The sequence below is a fragment of the Bradysia coprophila genome, unplaced genomic scaffold (assembly GCF_014529535.1).
Source record: "Bradysia coprophila strain Holo2 unplaced genomic scaffold, BU_Bcop_v1 contig_224, whole genome shotgun sequence".
In the NCBI taxonomy this organism is placed as follows: Eukaryota; Metazoa; Arthropoda; class Insecta; order Diptera; family Sciaridae; genus Bradysia; species Bradysia coprophila.
Window position 1 is genome coordinate 1 of NW_023503485.1, and position 9,258 is coordinate 9,258.

Here is a 9,258-nt window from a genome sequence, read left to right on the forward strand (position 1 = left end):
TGGGTGTCGCTTTGGTATGACGAAACATTTCCGCCAAAGCCACTCATTTCGTTGGTCATCTTGATGAAGAGTCCTTGTGATGGAATATTGAAACTGTCGTTGATCGTAAATGCACATGTACGGAACGCGAGGCCAGTCTGGGACCGCAATTTTTACGCACGAAAAATGGCACTCGTTTCTCAGCTGTTCCAATTTCGCGTACCGCCCACTCATACTGGAAATGGTGTGACAAGTAAACTGGCATCAAAAACGAAAAATCCAGCATAGCTCCAGCGTCCTGTGTTGTGTACTTTGACCAGGGAAACGATCCTGTGTTTTTGAATAGGTTCAGTGACACTTCGGGCTTATAGTCACCCATTCGTGTGTGGTAAAACGGTTTCGATAATTTTACATTAAAGTCGTCGTTCTGTTGTTACTGTAGCTACCACTAACTGACAATCGTTCGCCTCGTCCAAAAATATTGGGTGACGTAATCTCTGCTGTTGCTGCTCCTTCATTATTACCGATCTCTGTGCCAATACTGCCCGTTAAGCGGACAGTTCTGTCCCTTTGAACGTTATTTCGTATCCATTTTTGGTTCGCTGCTCCCCCTTGCTAACGTCGATGCTAACATGCACATCCTTGAATATTCCCAGTTCATTCAGATTCGCTTTGCACTGTCCGGTTTCGACCAGCAAATCCTTAAACGTTTCGGCTTTGAACAGATTAAGTACCGCCGATTAATGTAATCGTCATGGGTCCGCTGAAGGCCGTTTATGTAAACTTTGTCGCATCGGGCGGACAGCAAGGATAGATCAACTGCACCGCGCTGGGATTTAGCGGCTCTTTGGATTTTGTAGCACCCATCGGTAAAGTGTCAACGAAGATTCGGATCGATTTAAAAATTAATTTTTAAAACATGTGCCGTGTCTGCAAGCAATCGAAGTTTATTGTTATTGTCGTAAAATACGTAACCACTGGAGTTAATTTACCTTTTTCAGTCACACATTTCTTTCGTTTTATTTGCACAGAACACAAATGACGGTTAGTGACATTGGTGACATTTCACCTTATCATCTGCGTGCAGGGTTGCACGTTTTCGAAAAACTTATAAAATTCGATTCGAACACAATTTGGCGCAATTTTTTGAATAACTGACTGGTATTGCGGTACTGGAAGTTTTTCGATCAATTACTGTGCCTTTACACGACGATGTATGCGAGTTTCCGGTGCTTAAATACCGAAATACTGAATTTGCGCGTCGATAGTGATTACGTCAAATTCTTGATGTGCTAAATTGCTGTACTGGAAACAGAAAAATTTAGCACTCGGTGTGGGTAATATTTTTGCAAACGTCGTTGTATGTAGAGTTAACTATAGAAACTTCTCTACATGAGTTAGGACAGGTAAACGTTTCAGTCAAAGGCGATTTTCGAAGTCCCATAAAATGAAAAATTTGTTGAGTAACACATGGAAGGAGATGCTAATAATATCGCCTGGACAGTCGAATCTGTTACTTCCAATGGGTTTTTTTAATAAGGAGAATGATAGAAAATCTATGAACTCATCCACTGATCTAAATCGCCAATGATTGGACTTTATAAATGTATTTCAGAGAACTCTTACAGGAAAAAGTAATCTTATGTGCCATCACCTCTGCACAGTTTGTCTTAGAACAATGAAATTTTAAGGGATTTTCTCCTTTTTTCGCTTATATTCAGTGTCGCACTTGCCATACTGGGAATTTGGTTGATTCTCCAAATGCCTCATTTCCCCGAATGGCACTGCTCCTACTTATAACGTTAAACTTATGAAGGTTCCACAATTACTAAGATTTCATCATTCCCTCATTCACCTGCTCTACGATTAGACGCTGCCATAAATTTAAGTTCACAGAGTATCAGGAATAGGGAATGCAATCCCGTACCGATTTTGAATCCCGGGATTCGGGATTGAGAAACTCAGTACCGGTACCAGTACCGGGATTTCCGGTACTGAAAAGATATGGATTAATTATCAGTAAAAGAAATTATTTTCATTTTATTCTCATTTTTTAAGTTTTTAATGTACAGTTAAGTGTGCTTACTCACAGTGAAACACGTATCGAATTTATTTTGTTCTAAATATCAAATTTGATACTACGACAAAAGAAATTCGATACTTTACGTCGCTGTGTGAAGGCCGGGTAACTTTAACTTATGTTTGCAAACAGCGTAGATGTCACATTGTAAATTCAATTTTCTCTTTTGGAAAAATGCTCACAATGCACTTAACGTATCATCGTTCAATCTTGAACGTATAAGTTGTGGGACTTGTTGTCGTCACAATCGCAAATTTTTGTGCTTTGTGATTTAAAATTAATTGATTTGTTAGGTAATTGTAAATTTTCAAGCACCGCTGCCTTTGGAAAATATAAATCGTGGTGAAGTGACAAAAGACCGACTTTCCAACAGCGTCAATTAGTGGCAGTTTTGTGAAATATCGCCTAAATCCACAATATATTTTACTACGCAAGTAACGGCAAGCCGGAAATGCACGTTCAGATTCAAACGCTAGTCGGTTTGATGAGCAGCAGACACTCACCAGAAAGATTTTAAACACTTCAAGCATGGATGATACTCTAAATAGAGTACTGAAACTGGACAGTGTATTATACAAACGTAGAACACTATAAAAATATTTCCATGTAAAATAGAGTACTTTCTGCAGCCGACCACTACGATCATGCATGCGTGAAGTGCGTTGCTAGCCATCGTAGTTTTAAAATCGTCTTTTTCTGTGTTTGCAAATAATACGACATAAGAGAAAAACGTTAATTAATCCTATGTTTCAATGTTATCTTATATTGACATAGTAGTTTGAATCATACAAGTTGATCGATTTCAAAATTTCATAAAAAAAAAACACTGACAAAAAAGATTCGAACTCACCTGTTGCAGGTAACTTTGTCTCCAGGTAATATACAATAGCTACCACAACTGTAGCGCCCCATGCAAAAAATACAGCTGTGGCAGATAATGTAGATTACCTGTAGACAAAGTTACCTCCAACAGGTGAGTTTTTCGAAACTTTTTTGTCAGTGAAAACGGGAGTTTAAATTTCGGGTACTAATCTCGGGATTTTTTTGATCAATACCGTGATTCCGGGACTGGGATTTTCCGGTACTGGTACGGATTGGTACCGGATTGCATTCCCTAATCAGGAACTATTTTCTTTAATTTTCCTAGATTTTCCAATAAAAATATTTTTGGCGAAAATAGATTTTGGAATTTGACAAATTCACCCAAGTAATGTAGGTATAGTGTGGAGGTAATGCCATATATAAATGCATTTATGTGGCGTTGTAGTAGTAGTAGTAGATTCGAAGGAACATTATTTCGTTCTAACATCAGAATCTACTACTTCGAAAAATGACGTTTTTAACATGATTTTTTTTCTCTAATATTACTCCGGTAATAATCAATCTGAGACATTCCGACATCATTGTCGTTTTTACCTATTCTAACTCTAACAGAAAGATTTAAGAAAGATTCTAATTTGAGGAAGTTTATTGTACATTATGGTGGTTCAAAGTTGACAGACCTCCAATATTATATGGAAAATGTACATTTTTTCACTTCGACTGCAACCGATTTTTTCAAATTAAGTTGATTTTGTTTTGTTTTGAGCCTCTACAAGGCTTTGCAAAGCTGTTTACAAAAAAAATTTCTATGAAAATTTCAAAAGAAGCCTGACAGACCCATTCAATCTATTTGTGCGTACTCAAAAGTATTTGGAAAAGAAAAAGTAATGATGCAGTCTGACTAGTTTTGGCCAATCTACACATTGCCACTAGGTGTGGATTTTCAAGTTGTTAAAATCGGACCCACCCTAATGTACACACTTTCACTCTGAAAAAATGGAATAGAAACTCGCGCCATCTGTTTTCAGATAGCAAAAATATTTTGTGAGACATAAGTTGATCATAGTCAAGGTAAATATAGTGAGGAGGTAATGCCATATATAACCGAATCAGATGTGCGGTGGCACTAAAGTTTGATACATACGCCCGCGGCGGCTAAATACTGAATTTTTGCTTTTTTTTAAAGAAAATTTCTTTGGATCACTTATCGTTAGCTGATTGTGTAATTAAACGATCAGAAATTTCTTTTTTTTTCAAAATATTTTGAAGTTCATGGAAAAATACTGACACCGACAGTTTTGCGTAGTTACTCAGGCCCGGACTGGCCATATGGTGAATTCGGGGAATTCCGATGGGCCTTTTAGATTTTTGTATGAGAATTTTTAATTTGTGGGCCCTTTTTTAAATTGGAGTTGCATGGAGCCCCCGATGGCTTTTCGAGCCAGTTCGGTACTGGTAGTACAAAGTAAGTGATTGAAAAATTGATCTAAGTGAATTGTTCCATTTAACCAATTCCTCAAAAGTACAGAGAAGTGGCATAAAAGCAAAGCAAATTTTACAAACAAAGTCAAGTTTATTGATAAATATAAAAAAATCGAAAGAAAAAGAAACATTTTTCAATTATATTATTGTCGCAGCAAGAAGCATCGCTGACGAAAATATTTATTTTAATTGCTTAGTTTCATAAGTTAAACCGAAACCAAAAGGTTGAATGACTGATAAGTTGCGAATAAGTTTCAAATTTCCGTTAGAAGACGGTTAGAAGACTCCAGCCGCGGAGTCAGCCGACGAAAGTCTTCGGCTGCGGCTAACGGCGTCCGCCGAGTTTCAGCCGACACAAAAACCATGGCGGCGGCGGCTGTAGGTTTAGGAAAATCGACGGCTCTCCAGTCTGTCTCTGCATACAAACGTATACACCAATATAATATGTTGAACCGACTCAATGAGAACTTGACTTTTCTACAAACAATAGGCGCAAAGTGATTCATTTATTGTGACCGTAACATCGAGAAAGCATCTAAAATTTCTTGTGTGCGTTCGTTACACTGCGAAAAGTTTCCAGCGAAAAACAAATTACGTTGGTTGGCTTTTCTTAGAAAATAACTCCCGTTTAATATTCAAACAACGTTCGCCGGACAGTCGTACAAATTGATACTACTGGACACTACTTTATTACCGTCCGGACTGTACTTCACACCCAAACTTCACAAACATTTCCGCTCAGCAACATCCCAGATTTTCACCGATTTGTCATTGGACGACGAAGCAAAGTGTTTACCATTACCGGAGAACATGGAACGGTCACCTGAATTACGATTTCGTAACGCAATGGAATAAATTGTTTCATCACATGGATTCTCCGGCCTAAAGCAATCCGAATTCGTAAATCTGGTTACCGATGGTGTTGCACCCCCAGCTGGAGTGGGAAGAATTTTGTTTGAAAATTGGTTAGAGGTCATATAATTTCAAGCCTAATACATCTTCCTATATCGCGTCGAAATTTTAACTACAGGTTTCTGCCGAATTTGGCTAGAGGACGCTGAACAGTGCCCGTTCTGCTCGGCAACTTTTACCAGCAAGACTTATGTGGGCAATCATATTCGGTTGAGGCACGCACATCAGGCGCATTCAGCAGCACGAGAATCGATCTCGAATAATAATGCCGGACAGTAGAAGAAAGCTGCAGAACCAGCCAATGCAACGTGCCGCAATAATGATGTGGGCTTTCAAACACTAAAATTTTCTGGCTGCCGTTTTGTTAGATTTTTTTTCCCTTTATTATACACGCAAACACACACCACACATATAACAATTTTAAATTGTCGAATTGCGTTAAGCAATAGAAATATATTCGCTCCTTACAGTACAACCGTATAGCATGAGAATAATTATCTTGTGATCCTTTGTGAAAAAAGTGGTTCATTCTCGAAAAGAATGGAAACGAATAGAAAAAAAAACAACAATTCTGCTAACACTAGACTGATATAATGGATATAATAGACTGAAAAGAAGCGAATTGTTCACAAAGATTCCGTGCCTTTTAGACAAATAGTAAATAAAATACGGCAACTTCTTTGAAACTACAGTTTAAATGCGAGTGTGTTACATTCCTATACGTTATTTCCTATGGATTGAAGTCGTATAATAGTGGCTAAACTGCAAATAACTCTACCAATCGATACTCTTCTCAAAAGCGGCGCTACACTCTGTTCATTTACTCCGAGTTCTAGTGACACAAATATCTTCCTCCTTTAAATTGTTTTTTCCCTTGAAAATAAAAGACCATTTGACATCTACTCTAATGGAATTAGTGTCGAATATCTATCACTATTGATTTGGAAGCAGTACAAACGTACTGCAGATAAATCGATGAATTTCGGAACATAAGCTGAGATTTTCACTTTTTGAATATCCTTACACCTTACACCAGTTATACCAATATATGTACGTGTATAGGAACAGCCTGATGAAAATGAACGTGTACTATGGGTGCTCTTTACGTCGATAAAATATCCAGTTTATATTTCTGCAGACGTACAAGGAATGCGGTGTGGTATTTTCGGGCTTAAAGGAATTTCCCAGTACCGAGTAGGAGGATAATATTTGTTTTACTGGAAAAAAGAGTAAAAACAGTTGATTTCTGCTCTAGTGAAGTCTGCAACTGGTTAAACATATACCAACACAAAGTGTGTCTAACGAAGTGGAGTTTCCTCTTGCAGCGCATTTCAATAGCGATTCAGAGGGCCAACTCCTACATTTCGTAAAAGGATGAATTCCCTCGGAACCAACAAAATCTTGAGTTGTGCTAAGATATTCCACATAATTAAAAAAAAGTATGGTGCAGGTGGTGGAACTCGCGTCAATTTCGTCGTCAACCAACATCTAGCTGGAAGAGGTGCCAGCGACATGTACCACATTTCTATCGGATTGTGGATTTGAGCGTTTTTTCACAGATATGTTACCGTAGGCGTTGCAGTCAAGTCGGTCTTCTGTCACTTCATAATTGAAATTTAGTTTTGAATTGTGGAACGAGTCATTGCGCACGTAATTTGAAAATAAATTTTGTTGGTGATTTATTGTTGTTCCTAAGAGATGCCTAAGTAATGCTGTGCACCGTATTGTTTCAATAACAATGGAGATAAGAAAACTAAACACTTTCATGTGTTCCCAAAAGACCAAATTAGACGAGCTGAATGGAGAAACAGGCTGAACATAACGAAATCACCAAAAAAGCATATGGTTGTTTGTAGCGACCACTTCGAGGAAAACGTTTATTTTGTCTCAAATCATTGACAAGGTGATAAGGAATTTCTGAATAAGTCTAGCGTACCAAAAAGAATACTCGAAGAAAATGTGAACAATAATCTGGTGACCGAAATGAGTTCATAAAATTCGCACGAGCCTGATAATAATGTCGTAATTTTGGAAACTAATGGTCAGATAAACGATGAATTGAACAATTTGTTCGAAGAAATCTCTTCTGAATCTTCGGGGGAATCAGTAAGTCTTCAACGATTCAATGTTTTTACATCAAAATTAAAATTGTTGATGTAGGACGAGTCAGACGCATGTGATGTTGGTGTTCAGGCTGCACCGGAACTGAAGCCAGTAGGGATCCAGGCGAATCCAGACATGAAGCCAGTAGCGATCCAGGCCAAACCAGACATAAAGGAGATATGTGTTCAGGCAGCTAAGTGTTATACCGTTCTTGTAATTCAGCTTTGTTTCCACAAAGTTTCTCTCCCAAAGCCCTCAATTTTGTTTTCAACGTCGGAATTGTTTCTTTGGTCATATTTAATACATTTAAGTTATTCGCAACCTTTTTTGATTGTTTTCATATTTTATAAACACCAATTCATCACAAAACAACAATATTTTTATGAAAAATTATTCTACGTGAAAAATTGAAAATATCAATATGTCCACAAATGACTTTTTTTAAATTTTTTGAGCTCAAAAGACCGACTTGATGGCAATGCTATCGCTGACATTTGTCTACTTTTTCTATCTACTACTTTTTTCACGCGTCAAAAATAAATTTTCCAAAAAATATTTTCAGTCGCCAAAAATATTTTCAAGTGTTGAAAACGTTTGACGCGCCAAAAAATTTTTACACGCGTCATAGGAAAATTTTTCTTTCAAAACGTGAAAATGTCAAAAATACATTTTCCACAAAAAAATTTTTACGCGTTGAAAATTTTCATGCGTCAACAATTTTCATGCGTTACAAAAATGTTTCTGCGTTGAAGAAACGCATCCACGACGTAAACAGGCAAAAAAATTCGTGCGTCAAATAACGCATGAAAGTGAAAAATGTTTCGGTCGTTCTTCCTAACTTTCCCTCATTAGTCGGTATGCCAAATTTCAAGTCTCTAGGACTTTCTGGGCTCCTATAGAGAGACAAACAAACAAACAAGAAACAAACAAACATTAAATTTTCGCGTATTTTTATGAAGATTGTAAGGAATAAGGTAGAGTGATCATATGTAGCGCCAAACCGGAGAACGACATAAATTGAAGAACGTTCAACGTAAACATGCCAAAATATTATTGGGAAATGTTGAAGTTAAGTAAAAGTCCCAGTGAGTATGACGCCTTTAATGTCATAATATTAGCAACAAGGAAACGCGGGAATTTCGATTTGCGTGATTTCATTTGAGAGCTACGGACGCACTTCAAGCAAAGGTGACCATAGTCGACAGCTGCCAAAAATTACTAGTACTATTTTGTATATGAGATGGTGTTTTACAGTGTTTACAGTTGTGTGAGACACTGCCAAGTTTCAGTACTCTATTTAGAGAACCACTCAGGTTGATATTCGATCATTTGTCGGCGAAATCATATAAAATCTTTGTGTGCCAACAATTATTGTCTCTCTTGGGTGCTATTCGCTCAGGTGTGTGACTATTGGCACGCGTGTGTGAATAGTGCCAGCCAACTTTTAAAAACAAAGAAAGAAGAGAGATAGTGATGTTCTTAGCATAACAACAGTCGACAGCCCGGTTCATTCAACTTTTTTAGCTGATTTTTTTCTTTCTTCAACGAACCATTGCCGCAACAAAACATCCTGTCTCTCAAGCCTATTTTGAATGAAACTGACAACTGCAACAACCATTTTGTTTTTTTATCATAAAGTATACACATCAAAAGTGACATTCGACGCCATTTGTGAAATTGTTGCTATAAGTTGTTTTAAAAATATATTTTACGTTTACAACAAATTATAAATCTATTTTGATAAGTGGAACCAAAAAATGGAAACAAGTAAAAAGCGGCAACGATCGATGGATGGATTTCAACAACAACAACAACAAAAGCATTGGCTTAGATCATCTACCAAAATTGAAGATATCGGTGTCGACTGTCTGGAACATGTC

At 37.4% G+C, this 9,258-nt stretch overlaps 1 long non-coding RNA gene across 1 annotated transcript; it reads right to left on the reverse strand.

Moving 5' to 3' along the window:
- Positions 1-585: 585 nt before the first annotated feature.
- On the reverse strand, positions 586-1,044 carry LOC119075543. Its single transcript, XR_005087417.1, has 2 exons — positions 972-1,044; positions 586-909 (listed from the first exon to the last, which is right to left on the reverse strand). It is a non-coding gene; the product is annotated as an uncharacterized LOC119075543 (long non-coding RNA).
- Between the last annotated feature and the right edge of the window lie 8,214 nt (positions 1,045-9,258).